This window comes from Bidens hawaiensis, unplaced genomic scaffold (genome assembly GCF_021521415.1).
Source record: "Bidens hawaiensis isolate Kalapana, Puna unplaced genomic scaffold, B.hawaiensis_p1.1 tig00031007_1, whole genome shotgun sequence".
NCBI classification, from domain to species: domain Eukaryota; kingdom Viridiplantae; phylum Streptophyta; class Magnoliopsida; order Asterales; family Asteraceae; genus Bidens; species Bidens hawaiensis.
Genome location: NW_027495192.1, coordinates 13269 through 28353, shown reverse-complemented (window position 1 = coordinate 28353; position 15085 = coordinate 13269).

Below are 15085 nucleotides of genomic sequence, written 5' to 3'. Positions count from 1 at the left end.
CAAATAGTCATTCAATTGATACACACACAAAGACCACAGTTTGCTAATGAGTATATGATAAAATATGTAAGTAATTAACAGATACGCATAAGTCCCCAAAACGTTTGAAAACAAGTAAAATAAGGGAGTGATTACTCACCTTAATATTCAGGCGAGTTAAACGATAAAATAAAGATATTAAACGAGTCCCGAGCCTTAAGCAAGCTAACTGATCTGACACAAACAGACCTGGAACTTTGAGACAACAAAGTATAATTAAAAATGAGAACATAGCCGCTGGAATCAGATCAAACAAATGTATAAAACTCAAGTTATGAGATTTTAACTATTTAAGCGAGTTGGTATTGTTCAGAATCCGAACTTCGAGTCGAAAGTCTTGTTCTGACCCGTGCACTTAAAATTTCAAAACAAACATAAAAGTCTTCTGGCCCAAAAGCTAATTCTGATCAGAAGATAGAGAAATCAGATAGTCAAATATTTTGACTATTATGCCCTAAAACAGGTCGGAAAGCAATTGACCGACAATACCCCATAATAAGTAAATATTTTTCACGAAGACTTACCCGGAAGATGAATAGAACAATGAGGAAACACTAGTCAAATGGTCTTGAAGCTTGAAAGTCAAACCGAAAGATGAAAGTTCTTGAAGAAAAACCATGAACCATTATGAACGATTTTTTTTGAGATGGGGGCTGAGATTCCAGATTAATTTAGGGTTTAGGAATATGTTTTGTTTAAATATTAAGGGTTATTAAGGCTTGTTTATTAGAAAATAGCTCGTTTAGCTAACCGAATAATCAATAAATGACCGAATCAAGTATAATAGCCTAAAGATTTTGTTTGGACAACAAGAAAACGAATTAGGATGTTTAAAACATTTTGACATATATTGGAGGTTAAGTTTCGTTAATTTGGTCGAAAATAGGAAAGATTTGGTAAAATTAGTCCTTGTACTTATGTAAACGCGCTCTTTAGCAGTTTTAAGCGATTTTAAAAGTTTCTAAGCATTGTTAAGAAAATATAAATGAAGTTTAACCAAGTTAAATACTAATAAATACAAAATTTAAATAATTCGAAAGACCTGAATTACATTCCGAGTCAGGTTAAACATAAACAAATTCAAACACGAAAAACCCGAGATGTTAAAATACACAACAAACACCAAAAACTTTTCACTTTTCCAATTCAATTTTCAAGATATAATTACTTTTCAAATATTAATTAACTAGTTATAGGCTTAAAGCTACGTATAGCTGTTTTTTAACGACCAACAAACATAGAACGCTAGGTACTCCGTACAAGGTGACCCAATGACAAAAGGCCACCGCCAGCTGGCCCAAACCAACCGTACGAAGCCCTCAAGCACCTCCAAGTTATCTCCAATTCCGGGGAAAATCCACCCGCTCGAATGGCCACCGGTGATAAAACCCGATGCCCTCAGGATCGAACTAAAAATCGTAAAGATCTCAGTATTCCTTCATTGAGCCAAACATGTCCCTTCCAAAGTGTTGTAAGTGGGGATTGAACTTGAATCTCCATTAAAAAAGACATACTTTCTAGCATTACACCACATTGGAAAGTTATTTTTCTTTCTATTGAACTTAAATAATTGTGTGGTTATATATTTTTTTATATAGAATTTGATTGATTATATAAATAAATCGAATGTTAATTTCAAATTTTAATTAGTAGCAATAACTTTTAATTATATAATAACTAGGGTTTTTTCCGGCGTGTTGCGCTTGGAAGGATGGCAAAACCTAAGTGGTGGTAAAACCCATGAATTGATAATGTAAGTCGATGCGAATTCAGTCGATTTAGGTTACATATGTTATTGTATCGAAACTAAAACAAAAATGGAAAAAAAAATTATAAAGATTGGGGTCGACCAATGGCGTGGCATCGGTCGATAAAAACCGATCATTGGTAAAACCCAACCATAATTGATCCCGGGCGTTGAGACGGTTGAGTCTATGCGAATTCATTCGGTTTTCGTCATTTTCATTACAGTACCAGAACTAAAAAAGCAAAATTCGGCATTCGGTCGGTTTCGTTATGGTACTGGAACTAAAACAAATCATGGCGAGTCTATGCTAATTCGGTCGGTTTTAGTCGCCTTCGGCACGGTACCGTAACTAAAACAAAATGGTAAAAAAAGAACAAAAACAAAATTCACATTTGGTAGATTTTAATTACGTTCATTACGTGCCAAAACTAAAAAAATAAAAAGAAAAAAAGAAATGATTTGACCCGAGATGTCATTTGTGATGTGTTAAAACGAGTGGAGATCTCCGCAAAAAAGGAAGCTTCTGTGAATTTCCCGTCGGATCCCTTAAAGGGAGGTCTACTATCAGGCCAAAAAACGTTTTTGTGATTGGATAGGCAGGGGGAAGCACGCTTGTATAGACCTTATTGGAGTGTCTCCCCTTGTTAGGCTTAACATACCGGGTTTGTTGTTAGACAGATTGTGTTGAAGACGGAATCAGGAAAAATTGCTAAGCATGAGAAAGTATGTGCTGAGAATCAACACATTTTCATTTCTTTTGCTTTTAATACATTTGGGTCCCTTGTCCCCGAAGCTATTACGTTTCTTAAAATAGTTCAATGGGTCGTTCACAATAAGAGATGTCATTTGTGATGTGTTAAAACGAGTGGAGATCTCCGCAAAAAAAAGAAGCTTCTGTGAATTTCCCGTCGAATCCTTTAAAGGGAGGTCTACTCTCCGGCCAACAAACGTTTTTATGATTGGATGGGCAGGGGACGCACGCTTGTATAGACCTTATTGGAGTATCTTCCCTTGGCAAGCTGGCAGGCTTAAGATACTGGGTTTGTTGTTAGACAGATTATGTTGAAGACGGAATCAGGATAAATTGCTAAGCATGAGAAAGTATGTGCCGAGAATCAACACATTTTCATTCCTTTTGCTTCTGATACATTTGGGTCTCTTGTCCCCAAAGCTATTACGTTTCTTAAAATAGTTCAATGGGTCGTGCACAATAACTTATCGACGTCAAAGAACCATACATTTATTTTAGTAGGAATGGGTTTGTCATTCAAAAGGGGCGGGGGAGGGGAGGGGGGGTACTTGTTGTCAGCTTACACATCTATTTATTGTAATTGAATTATTTTGTTCAATATAAGAATTACTTTTTGGGGGAAAAAAACTATCAATAGTAGGGATGGGGACCGTACCGGTACCGACCGGTCCAGGTCCCGAAATTCGCGAATTCTTGGTACCGGTACTGGACCGGGATTGAAGGTAAAAATTCGGAAAATACCGGTCCCGTCCCGTACCGTACCAGGTACCGATGGTACCAAATCGATACCGATTTCGGTACCTGTACCGGTTCGGTACAGGTACCAACCGGTACCAGTACTGATTTCGCTCATCCCTAATCAATAGGGTGCCACAAAGTGGCCCAATAAAGGTTTTGCGACACCAAACTTGTAAATTATTATATATAATAATACTAATCATAAACAATGAACCTAACAAGTCTCAATATTTTTTGGACATATTATATATAATACTAATCATAAACCACCCTCGCATGACCATATATCACATTGTTTACACCTTAATCTAGAACACTTGTAAAAACCGTCATTTATCATCACAATATCACATGATCTTCATGTAGAAGTTATATCCATAGATTTATTTCAATAATAACTTTTTTATATTGGAACATATATTTCAAAATATCTCAATTCAGATTAACACGGTTTTGTTATTCATATATTATTTAACAGATACACTTATAGTTGGCACACTCACACACCTAGTTGTTGTTAGGATTAAACGCACACACGAAACTGAACACACACACGAAAGCAGTAAACGAACACGAGGATTTAACGTGGTTCGGTCTAAACTGACCTACGTCCACGGGTGGCAACTAGGTATATCTTTATTGAGTGACAAATATTACAAGTACATAATGTTGTTTATATAGAGATTGAACTAGGGTTAGTAAATTATTATGCAGGAAATCTAAACCGGGCCGGGCTTGGGCCCGACCGCCCACACCCGTCTCCTCTTTTGACTTCATATAATAAACCGGGCCAACAAGGTCTACGAACCCAACAATCCAAGTTTGAAGAAACGTTTGATATCAGTTGGGCAGTTGGATGACCAAGGGCACGATGTTAAGTTCGGGAATGGGCAGTGGAAAGTAGTCAAAGGGAATCTCGTGGTTGCTCGTGGCAAGAAAATGGGTTCGTTGTATATGGTCGATATGTCACCGAAAGGAGTGGATCCAGTTTTGGTGAAAGACAAAATCCGGTTCACAGAATCTCGTGGGCAGAAGAAGGTTCGTTTTGCAAGTAACAAACCCAGAGCCAAAGTGAAGATTCAGGATGAACGAGCTAGGAAGGTTAAATCAGTTGGGGGAGATCGTGACAGTGGGAGCACAGGTCGTGTTTCAGTTACAGTTCCAGGTCGACAGTGGATTAAGAAAACCAGTATTCCAGCTGTAAAAGTCTCTCCAATGAATTACTTGCTGAATATGGAGAGTGTTTGTTCTCAGGTTATCTCAGGATCCGGTAGTTCGTTACAGTGGGAGCCGGTAGGGACAGAGAACGGGTCAGGGGCAGTTTCAGCCATGACTGACGTGTTGGAGCTCCGGGGAGCTTCAACGGGCCTTCAGGTTAATTGATGAGAAGGCTGTGGCAACTAGAAGAAGTTTAATGTTCAGATTACAGAAGTACAATCAGGAGTGCAGACGAGAGTACTCAAGGCCTCCGAGTGGGAGATTGTTGGGTTCGTAGACCTTGTTGGCCCGGTTTATTATATGAAGTCAAAAGAGGAGACGGGTGTGGGCGGTCGGGCCCAAGCCCGGCCCGGTTTAGATTTCCTGCATAATAATTTACTAACCCTAGTTCAATCTCTATATAAACAACATTATGTACTTGTAATATTTGTCACTCAATAAAGATATACCTAGTTGCCACCCGTGGACGTAGGTCAGTTTAGACCGAACCACGTTAAATCCTCGTGTTCGTTTACTGCTTTCGTGTGTGTGTTCGGTTTCGTGTGTGCGTTTAATCCTAACAGTTGTCTAAGAAACAAACATATCATTTTGATCGATTTCTTCACAATAATTCCCCTTCTATAAATGTTTTTCAATATCTTTACTTTAATGACTAGACTTACATTACACACACATTGGCTAACATGTACAGGGCTGGCTCTGAATATTCACGTGCCTCAGCCGAGTCGAAAAAAATATGCCCCTAAAAACCTTAACATACTAAACAATGTAAACACATTTTTATACGCCGATTAAAATTATTGCGATTAACATTAATATTAGAAAATCATGATATTATAATGACTTTTTGATACACTTAATAGATTAATAGCTAATTGAGGATTTGTGAAGCTCTCATAACATTTTTTATAGCAAATTGGTGAATTAACTCTTCACAGTTTATGCTCTTCAATGTTCCGTTCTTGATAACTTTCATCGCCAACCCGCTAAGTCTTTCTTGAGGCATTTTGGGTCGAAAATAGGATTTCAATAACTATAATTTTGAAAAACTCATATTTTCATACGCTACTATGACTGCTGGTGTTCGAAGTCGACGTGGCTGCTAGTCTTCGAAGTCGATTTTGCTATTATCGCGCCTATTCGTTTCTTCTATTTATTTACTTATATTAATTAATTAAAAGTACTTGCATTTTTCAAAATTTAGTGGGCCTATAAGTCTTTGGTTAATCCAAAAAATGGGGTCTAAAATATGTTTGAGTAATATAAAAATAATGATTATAAAAATTCGGGTATTCTACATATATACATCGGGAAATTTTAAAAATTTTGTGCCCCCAAAGAAAACGTGCCCGGCCGGTCACCCACTTTGCACACCCCGAAAGCCGGCCATGAACATGTATATAGTGGTAGATTATTTGAATCGTATCATAATCTAAAAGTCCACACAAGTGATTACATGAAAATAGTAAACGGTTTAAAGTGAATACACGGATTACATAATTTATATAACCATCACATTCTCTTGTACATCACTAAATTACTCACTTCAGGGATCACTACTAAAATTACTCACTTAAGTGATCACGATAGAGTTATTGTGGACTTAGCAACAAACGATTTTTCATTAAAGAATTAACTTAAAAAACCCGTATCATAGGTTAAAGGGTTAATAAGGTTCTAGAGCACCCAACATATGTCGTCTTTTGTCACGCTTTTCATACCTGAAATCAAAATATAAATAATATGAACGGAGTTCATAAAGAGTATTGTGTCGTTCAAAGGTATTAGTAAAACATAATCCAATTGATTTTCTCTTGATAGGTTTTTCAACATACACGTGAAAATTTTCACATTTTACAATTTTAGAATCAAGATAATAAAAGATGGTAAGCAAAGAAATTGAGTTTTAAGTGTGACATTTGTCAGTCTTGTAACATGGAGGAGGTAGAAAACAATGTGACAGATCTCAGAAACCAATAACCGAGTATTAGAAGTGTGACATTCGTCAATTTCGGGTCTTATTTGTGTTCGTTTATGCATTGTTTTATGTTGTAAACCGAAACTCATGATATATAAAATATTGGATTTTAATGTTACCAAAACATTCCCATTTGTTCAATTTGAAAAACCTCTTTTACGAATTCGAAAACGGACTTAAAACGACTAAAATACATCAAAAACGAACTTTCGGCCGCGAAAGGAACCACTAGGTGAGCTGGGCCAGCCCCCTGGGCACGCCGCTCCGCGCGACCAAAGGGCTAGAAGGAGCTCGCGCGGCGCCTAGACACCCTTGTACACTATTCCGTTTGTGTTTGTTGTTTTGTGCTTTGCTTGTTTGTTTAACCAACCTATTTTCATATAAACATAAAAGAGAACCTTGTAAATAAGCTTTGATCCTTACTCTATATATACACACCCATCTTCTTCATTTTCACACTTGCTACATCTCCAAAAACTCTCTCAAAACTCCATAGATTCAAGGTTGTTATTTCTTATGTATTCTTGAAGGTTTGACTTCTCAAGTCAAACTAACCATAGTCTTTCATTCTAACTTGTTCATCTAACATTACTAACACTTGAACATGGTGGTACAACATATATATAATACACACCCCTTGTTACCTTTGGTAGTTACTTCTCCGACTCCGCTTGGATAAGTTTCGGACCTCGTAAGGCAAGGCTTCATGGAGGACTTCGTGTTCTTGATATATATACACACACATAACTTGTTTGCACATACTAACCATGACTAACTTCTACTCTTTTTAGTTTTTTTTGTCATATTTATGAAGTTCCATGGTGGGGGGTTTGTAGAGACTAACATCGGTTTAACCGTAAATAGTCCAAACCGTGAACCGAACTTTTGCTTATTAGTTTTGTTAAAATAGTTGTTTAAACATGTTTAATGTTAGATTTGAGTTTCAAAAATCATTTTTACAAGTCTTTGATATTAAGCATGTGGAATCCATCTATGAACTCGTTGGGAGATGGAAACCGAAACTTTTGCTTAAAAGACTTGTTGTTAACTTTTTAGTTGTAAAACTTAAATATTTTTCATTTATAAATTATCTATACACATTATGATGGAGACGCCGTGACATTTATGAGCGCTTCACTTGGGCGATCGTAGCTGCTGTTCAATATATCATGAGTTACAGTTTATCCTCCGGTGAGCGTCCTATTCAATCGTTTCCGTAACATCTATCCCTTCAACTCGCTACCGGAGTGAATATAAAAAACCAGATTGAATATGTCGTCAAGAACCATGGCTTTAAATATAATTGGCGTTGTGTACTCGGAATTCTTCGGCTCAAACCACTCAATTCCAAAATCATCATAAAAGGGTTAGTTCGATATAATTATGTAATATTCCAATTCAACGACTGAAGTTGATTCCGATTTGGGGATTTGTAGGCATCCAAACTTCATTGATCACGGTTTTATTTATGGTAGAATATTGATAAACTTGTATTTGTTTTAATTGAATCTTATATCATATTTTGGCATGCACTGGAAAATATCAGGATTGAATTTATAGTCCAACGCCAATCTACCAACGATGATGTCAAGGTATAATTTGCAAGTTTTGATTATTTTTCCTGTTGAGAGATCGATTATGGACTAATCTATCATCTTGTTTTGATCGCGTACGCTAAAAGACCGATATGTCTTGATTCTAGAATGTTCAAATTGCATACAACTTTTGGGGAAGATATGGCCCTGCCGAAGCTGAAAGAACTTGAGCAACTCAAGCGCCAACTTGATTCAACAAAAGTGGTGATGAAAATACCGCTGGTGAGATTACATTGGTTATGTTTTCAGCCATCATTTTAGTTTCGTGATAGATGCTTCTTTTGCTGATTACTCAGTTTGGACCATGTAAAAAAAGAATCAGTTTTGCTATAAGCAAAATGAGTTCGGATCATTTAAAAAATGTGACACTTTCAGTTCGGATCAAAATGGATTATAACCAAAAATGAATTTCTGTTAGGTTTAACAAGTATAAATTTTGGTTTGGGTCAGAGATTAAAGACTTTAAATGATCAACCCGTGTTCGGATGAGAACGGGATGTTGGAAATATGGTTGGGTTAAGTGTATACCATCTTCACATTTTATATAATTCAATTTATCATTTTGATTGATTCAGTTATTACTTATTAGCCTTGTGAAATATGAAGAAAGTGGAATATGAAGAAAAAACTGATTATGAAGAAAGTGGAATATGAAGAAAAAACTGATTATGGTCTATCCAATATTATGTTAAATGTGAATGGGCTTTTGCATAGGCAGCAACACGTAAGGAAAACAACTGACATGTTAACTTACAACCAACAAACCTTGTCTTTGAGGATTTAGTAGCTTCTTTTTAGATTCTTATGTGGAAGTTGGTGTCAGATTTATAGGAGAGTTTACTTGTTCTTTGTTCTATGCAGTTTGCTAGACAATCTTGTATACTATAGAAACTTTTATCTGTTGGAATGGAGGTGCCTCAGTTTCATGTGGCACATTTACTGGATGCAAAACTACTTAATGAGGTACTTTTGTTAGAACTTAGAAAGTGATGATCAAAGCTGGCATTGAGGTCGCTGGGTGTTAATTCTTTTCTTAGTTAGATGAGTAGTTCCCTTGAGTTAAGATTGAATTCGGCATTAATGAAAAACAACTTAGTAATCAAGAAGAAGAAATAAAATGAAGCTTTTGCTCAAGCGAATGTGTATAAATGAGCCAAGCCGAGCCTCGGCTCATTTTGACTTACGAGGGTTCAAGCTTTAGCTCGGCTCGGTTTTCAAAGCTCTAGCTCGGCTTGTGATTTATTTTATCAAGCGCGGCTCGTTTATTATATATTGATTAATTTTTATATGTTTTAATTATCTTATATATTTTGAGAAAACCATAAATGAGCCTATGCTTGGCTTGAGCTTGGCTCGATTTTGAAAAAGTTTGCCTCGTTTTGAGATTTTTAACGATCTGAGCTCATGTATCAAACGTGTGCTAAAAGTATCAAGAAACTTAAGATAAAAAATAAACTGAATGGAAACCAATTGTGTTCTAAAAGTATCAAGAAAGTGAATATAAATGGCAGATGCATATCGCATAGCCTAGGTCTGATGATTTCTAGGTGGTAACGATCGCATAATAAGCAAAACTAAGTGAAAATTCATTCCATGGGTAGGGGAGAACGAGATGGATAAGTTCATTATTGGGCATATTGTCCAATAGATGTATAGCGCGTATAATGATCATTCAAACAATAATCAAAGTTTCTTTTTTTATTAATTTACTTATTGTTTATACTGTTATATATGAGTATGCTATACCAATAGTTTTGGTACAATGGAGCCCTAAGTTAATTCCTTTGCATATAATTGTAAACTTGAGCACTTGGTTTAAAAGCGAGAGGCGCTCCGATGCTTTTTCGTCCCTAAAGCTGAGGAGTGATGTCGAATTAATGGAGATTGTGTTTGATTTGCCAACTGGGTATTAATGGAATACCTATAAATTGACGTCTCTAAGTTTGGTTTGTGTTGAGTGTAGACTGCAAATTTTAATTAACATGTCCGTTCAATTAAATTGTAAACGGGTCAAAGTTGCTGTGAAAGGGGTTTATTGTCTATGTTTTGGTGCAATGGTAGTGTTGGCAATTATCAATAGTTCAAGAGTCTACTGCAAATTGAAAGTACAAATATTTGAGAAAAATATGTTAATTAAAGTCATAACTGCACATCTGTCACTTTTGTGAAAGATTTCTCTTGATCAAACCGAAACTGAACTGAGTTCATATAGTTCCAAAATGAATCGGAAACTAGGTTCGAATTCGGCTCGGTTAGAATTCTTCAGTTTAGACCAAGTAACATATATGTTTACTTTTTACCATTATTTGTTTTGGAATTGGATTGGTTAAATATGATAGTGCCAAATGACAAAACTTAAATAATCATTATTGTTATTTTGTTTGAATCGAGTTTGGATTTTTAAAACGATTGAAATCTTAGAACTGACATTTAGATTATAGGCTGAACAATTATTAGATCAAGTTGTTTCGTTGTTTATGATTTGGGATATTGAATCTCATTATGTTTTATTTTTGCAGGCGGGTGTTATTGAAGAGATTGTGAATGATGCAGTTGACTCAGCACTAGATTCAGATGACATAGAAGATGAGATCGAAGAAAAGGTTGATAAGGTCTTAACTGCAATAGCTGGCGAGACTGCTGCATAGCTTCCGGAAGCTGTTAGGAAAGAGCGATTGTAACAACCTGCACAAGCAACTGAATAGGTACTTTTCCCGACACTTTTCTTGGTCTTATTATATTCTAATGTAATCTTTTATAGAGAATTAATCATTGATGTGAAAATGTAGGATGAGGGTGTCAATGATGAGGAAGAATTAGAAGAAAAATAAGGGTCCGACTCGCCAAAGTAAGGTCATGATTTCATCTTTTGCATTGACTTGTGAGTTGATGTACTTATACCATATCTAAGAGTTAAGATGGCTGCCACCTTAAAAAGTATTCATAAAGGGTATTTGTAGCAAACGAAAACTGTCTTCATGTAAACCAATCATGTTTGGTATGCTTATTTGTGTTGATTATATAAAATTGATCTAAAAAGTATCTTAAATAGTTTAATCTTCTTTGTTTGTATAATGTAATGTGGTGTATTGGTTGTGCGTCTAACGTGTTTATAAAATATCTCAATGATGGTTGAAAGAAATATAATGAACGATTGTTTTAAAAAGCTATTGGTTTTACAAGTTGGGACTACATGAACAAGTTTTTTTTTACCCAAACAGGTTCGGGTTAGAACTGGTTTTGGTTTGGATCATTTTTTGTCAAAGCTGGTGTTATTATTATGTAAATATATGGTGTTATTTATTATGAAGTATATTATTTTTTTAAATTTATCATTTTTTTATACATGGTGTTATTTATTATGTAAATATATATGAATAAATTAGTGTGTTTATATTATAATATGCTTCTTTAGGCTCACAATCAGAAAAATAAACATAACTGGAATAAAACAAACAACACATTAGTTTCTTTTGCTGCAAATCATTAGATGGTGGTATGCGTTTGTCTATTTTGTGCATTTACAATTTAAAAAATGAAATATGGTTTTTTAAATGATTGTTTAATTTATTCGGCTTGCACATGGACTTCTGGTTGGTGGGTTTTTCTGACTTTTCCTAATTCTTGAACTGACACAAAATCCCAAAGTCTAATCTTTTGAGTCATCTTTTTAATTTTCGCTACTGAGACTTTGGTTATTGGTAATTTGTTGGAGAAAAGATTCTAGGAATGTTATTGAGGTATTGGGAAGCTAGGGGCAGAATGAAAAGTATTAGGATATTATGGAAGTAAAGATGGTCATGGAACTAAGAATATAAGATGGTCAATGGTAATTTGGTATGGTCAAGGCCAAATTGTTTAGTTTAGTCAAAGTTGACTTATTTGGTGTCAACTCAATTTTCCAATCATCATTGACTTTCTTGATAAAAGTTGAGTTTCTAACTTGTATTGACTTGGTCTCTCGGTCAACGTTGGTTTCTACCCGTCATCATCCGTCAAATACTATCCACCTTGGTGGCAACTTTGTTGTCATTATGGTCAATATGTGGAAAGTATGTGCCGCCAATGGTAATTTTGGAATTTGGGATTATATGGAACTACATAATACATATTTTTATGGCCAATATTGATTAGTATACTCAAATTTAACTTTTGTTGGGGTCAAGTCAAGCTTTACTTTCTTGGTAATGCAGTGTTTAAAAAAAAGGTAGAACCAATTATTCTGGACGTCATATAAAATAAAAACAAAAACCCAGTTGGTTCAGTTGACTAACATCAATAAGCGACACCTGATCCAACTTTCTCGTTTTAAAACGTTATGGAGTTATGCCTTGTTCAATAGATCAAACTCTAATTAGAATAGTTTCCTTTCATATTTAACTATATTAATCATTTGTTCATTTAGACGGTCCACGACTCTAATCAAGCCCGACAAAATACCTATTGCGCTCCCGCCGCAACGACACCCCTTCACCTACCCACACTCTCTCTCATGAGACGCTGTTAAATTTATTGCCTCATTATATCTCGATCAACAATTACAACTAATTTGACATGGTTGCCTGAACATCGTTAAATAATATGTACACTAAGTTGAGAATATGATTTATAAAAGATTACCAACTAAAAAAAATATTTTTTTTGTTTTTTTTATAACCTTGGATTCAAAAATATGAAACATCTAAACAGCAAATAATACATATTTGGACCCAACACAACTTATAAGTGACTCAACTCAAGTTAAGTTATTAAAATACTAGAAGCGATATTAAGTTATAACATTAATAATTGCTTTTAAACTTCTACACTCATTTTAAATTATTTATTTATTATTTCTAAAATAAGATATAAATGTAAATAATACCTAAAAATATATACTTATTTTATCGTATAGAGAGGTTCCCACACAATTCATCGGGAAACACTATAATTACAGGTTGTCAATGAATTGAGTCATGTCGAGCCAAAGCTAGCTCGAGATTGCTGCAAACCGAGCTCATACCGAACACATCCCCATTGCGTCCCAGCCGCAACACGCGGGCACACCTACTAGTTATACAATATCTATGATATTTGGGCATGTGGAAACCATCAAGGAACATATTGTGAGATGGAAAACGAACCAATCCGATTTTTACTCGCTTAAGTCACACAAGTGTTTTTTTAGCTATCAAGACTTGTATATTTCTTTAAAAATAGTTTACAAACTGATTTTAATTATTTTCTCAAGTACTTGGAATTGTTGGATCCAGCTTGATCTCATAACATAGTTTGGACCGACAAAACTGAACACTCGCTTAACGTACGTTGTTAGTTCTAAAACAATAGATCTACATACTTGGTTAAGTCTTATAAAGTTTTATTGAGTTATCTCATAACATTCATTATTTTGGAAAGTTGACTTTGGATTTGACCAATTATCAAGACCCGAACCAACAACCCGAACACTCGCTAAAGACCCGTTTTAGTATCTTTGTCCCAAAGGAACTTGCATTTAGCATTTTTCTCACCTTATTACTTAATATAGGTTAAGTAAATATTAAGGTTAGATACTTTAACCCGGTTTCGAGCAAACTTACATTTTTAAAGGGTTATTATTATAAATTCTTAAATAGTTACATTTTAAACCTTGAACTTTAATTGTTTACTTTTTGCAACAATTATTTATTTAAAGATCTTCAAGACAACCTTTCTAAATCCAAGATTTTTTTTTATTTAGGCTTCATACGTTAAACTCGTCGTTCCAGAAAATATCCAAATAATAAATCTTTCAAGTTTATTACTTGAACGTGAGTAACTTCATACCACGTTTTCTATCTTTTGTTTTGGGGGTGACATTTCATCTTATCTAAACTAAATGTTTTATACTTGGGTCTTAAACCACAAACGTTGTTGTATAATTTACTTGAATAATTGCTCGATTTGGTGTTCTATGCTTATTTGCCTATGTGTTTATCGCTTTTGGATGGTGGAACTATAAATCCTAGACCATTTGGCAATCCCTCATGGCAAGGTGTCGTTAACGTAATGCAATTAATGATAACTATAAAATCATAAACTATTTGGCATCCCCTTATAGTTGGGTGTCGCTAACTTGTTAGCGATAATTATTTTATCCAAGTTTATAGCTCTTATTTATGGTTTCGTATACTAGTTTTGTGGTTTTTCTTACTATATACTATTGTTGCTCAAACTTATGAATTGCTCACCAACCTTTGTGTTTACAAACTTTATTTTATGAAATGTTACAGGTTTGCATCTAGGTTGACTCGAGATGGTGGTGAAAACGTTGTCAAGACTTTAGGTTATTAGCAAAAATAAACAATATTTGATTTGCTATATTTTGTTATATGTTGTTGTATTTGACTTATGAATATTGTTATGTGACATTTTCGATTATGTGAAATGGAAATGAGTTTGTTAAATATTGTCGCTTTAATAGTGTCATGCTCTTATGGGAAATCCTTACACCTCGGCATGTTCCGCCGCCTTTGGTCGGGGTGTGACAGATTGGTATCAGAGCCATGACAATTAGGATAGGTGGTTAGACGGTACGTCTTAGAATTGTTATGCTTAGGGTCCTATACGTGTGTTCATACGTGTTTACTATATTTTATTGTTCATATCGCATGTTTATTTATAAACTTGTTTAAATTCACCAATATCGTAAATGTTCAAATACACACACTTTCATAGTATTTCCAAGGTATCCTTACCTTAAAACGCAAAAGTAGATTTTTATTGTGTTTTATGGATTACAAGATTAACTTGGATCCCGTTGTTTCAAATCCGTTAAAGGTTGCGTTTATATCGGGTTTGTAGCCATAATAGAAAACGAGACATTATAAAATTACCATTTGACAAAAAGATTCCAAGTATCGAAGGTGATTTACTTACCTGGGATGGTTGATAGTGCTCGTTTTCTAGGCCACAAATTATGTTATATATGTCAATTCTTTAAGTAGTCGAATGCGAGCGTTCCGGTCGCCATCCTAATTTTCGGTGTTAAAACAATAGGA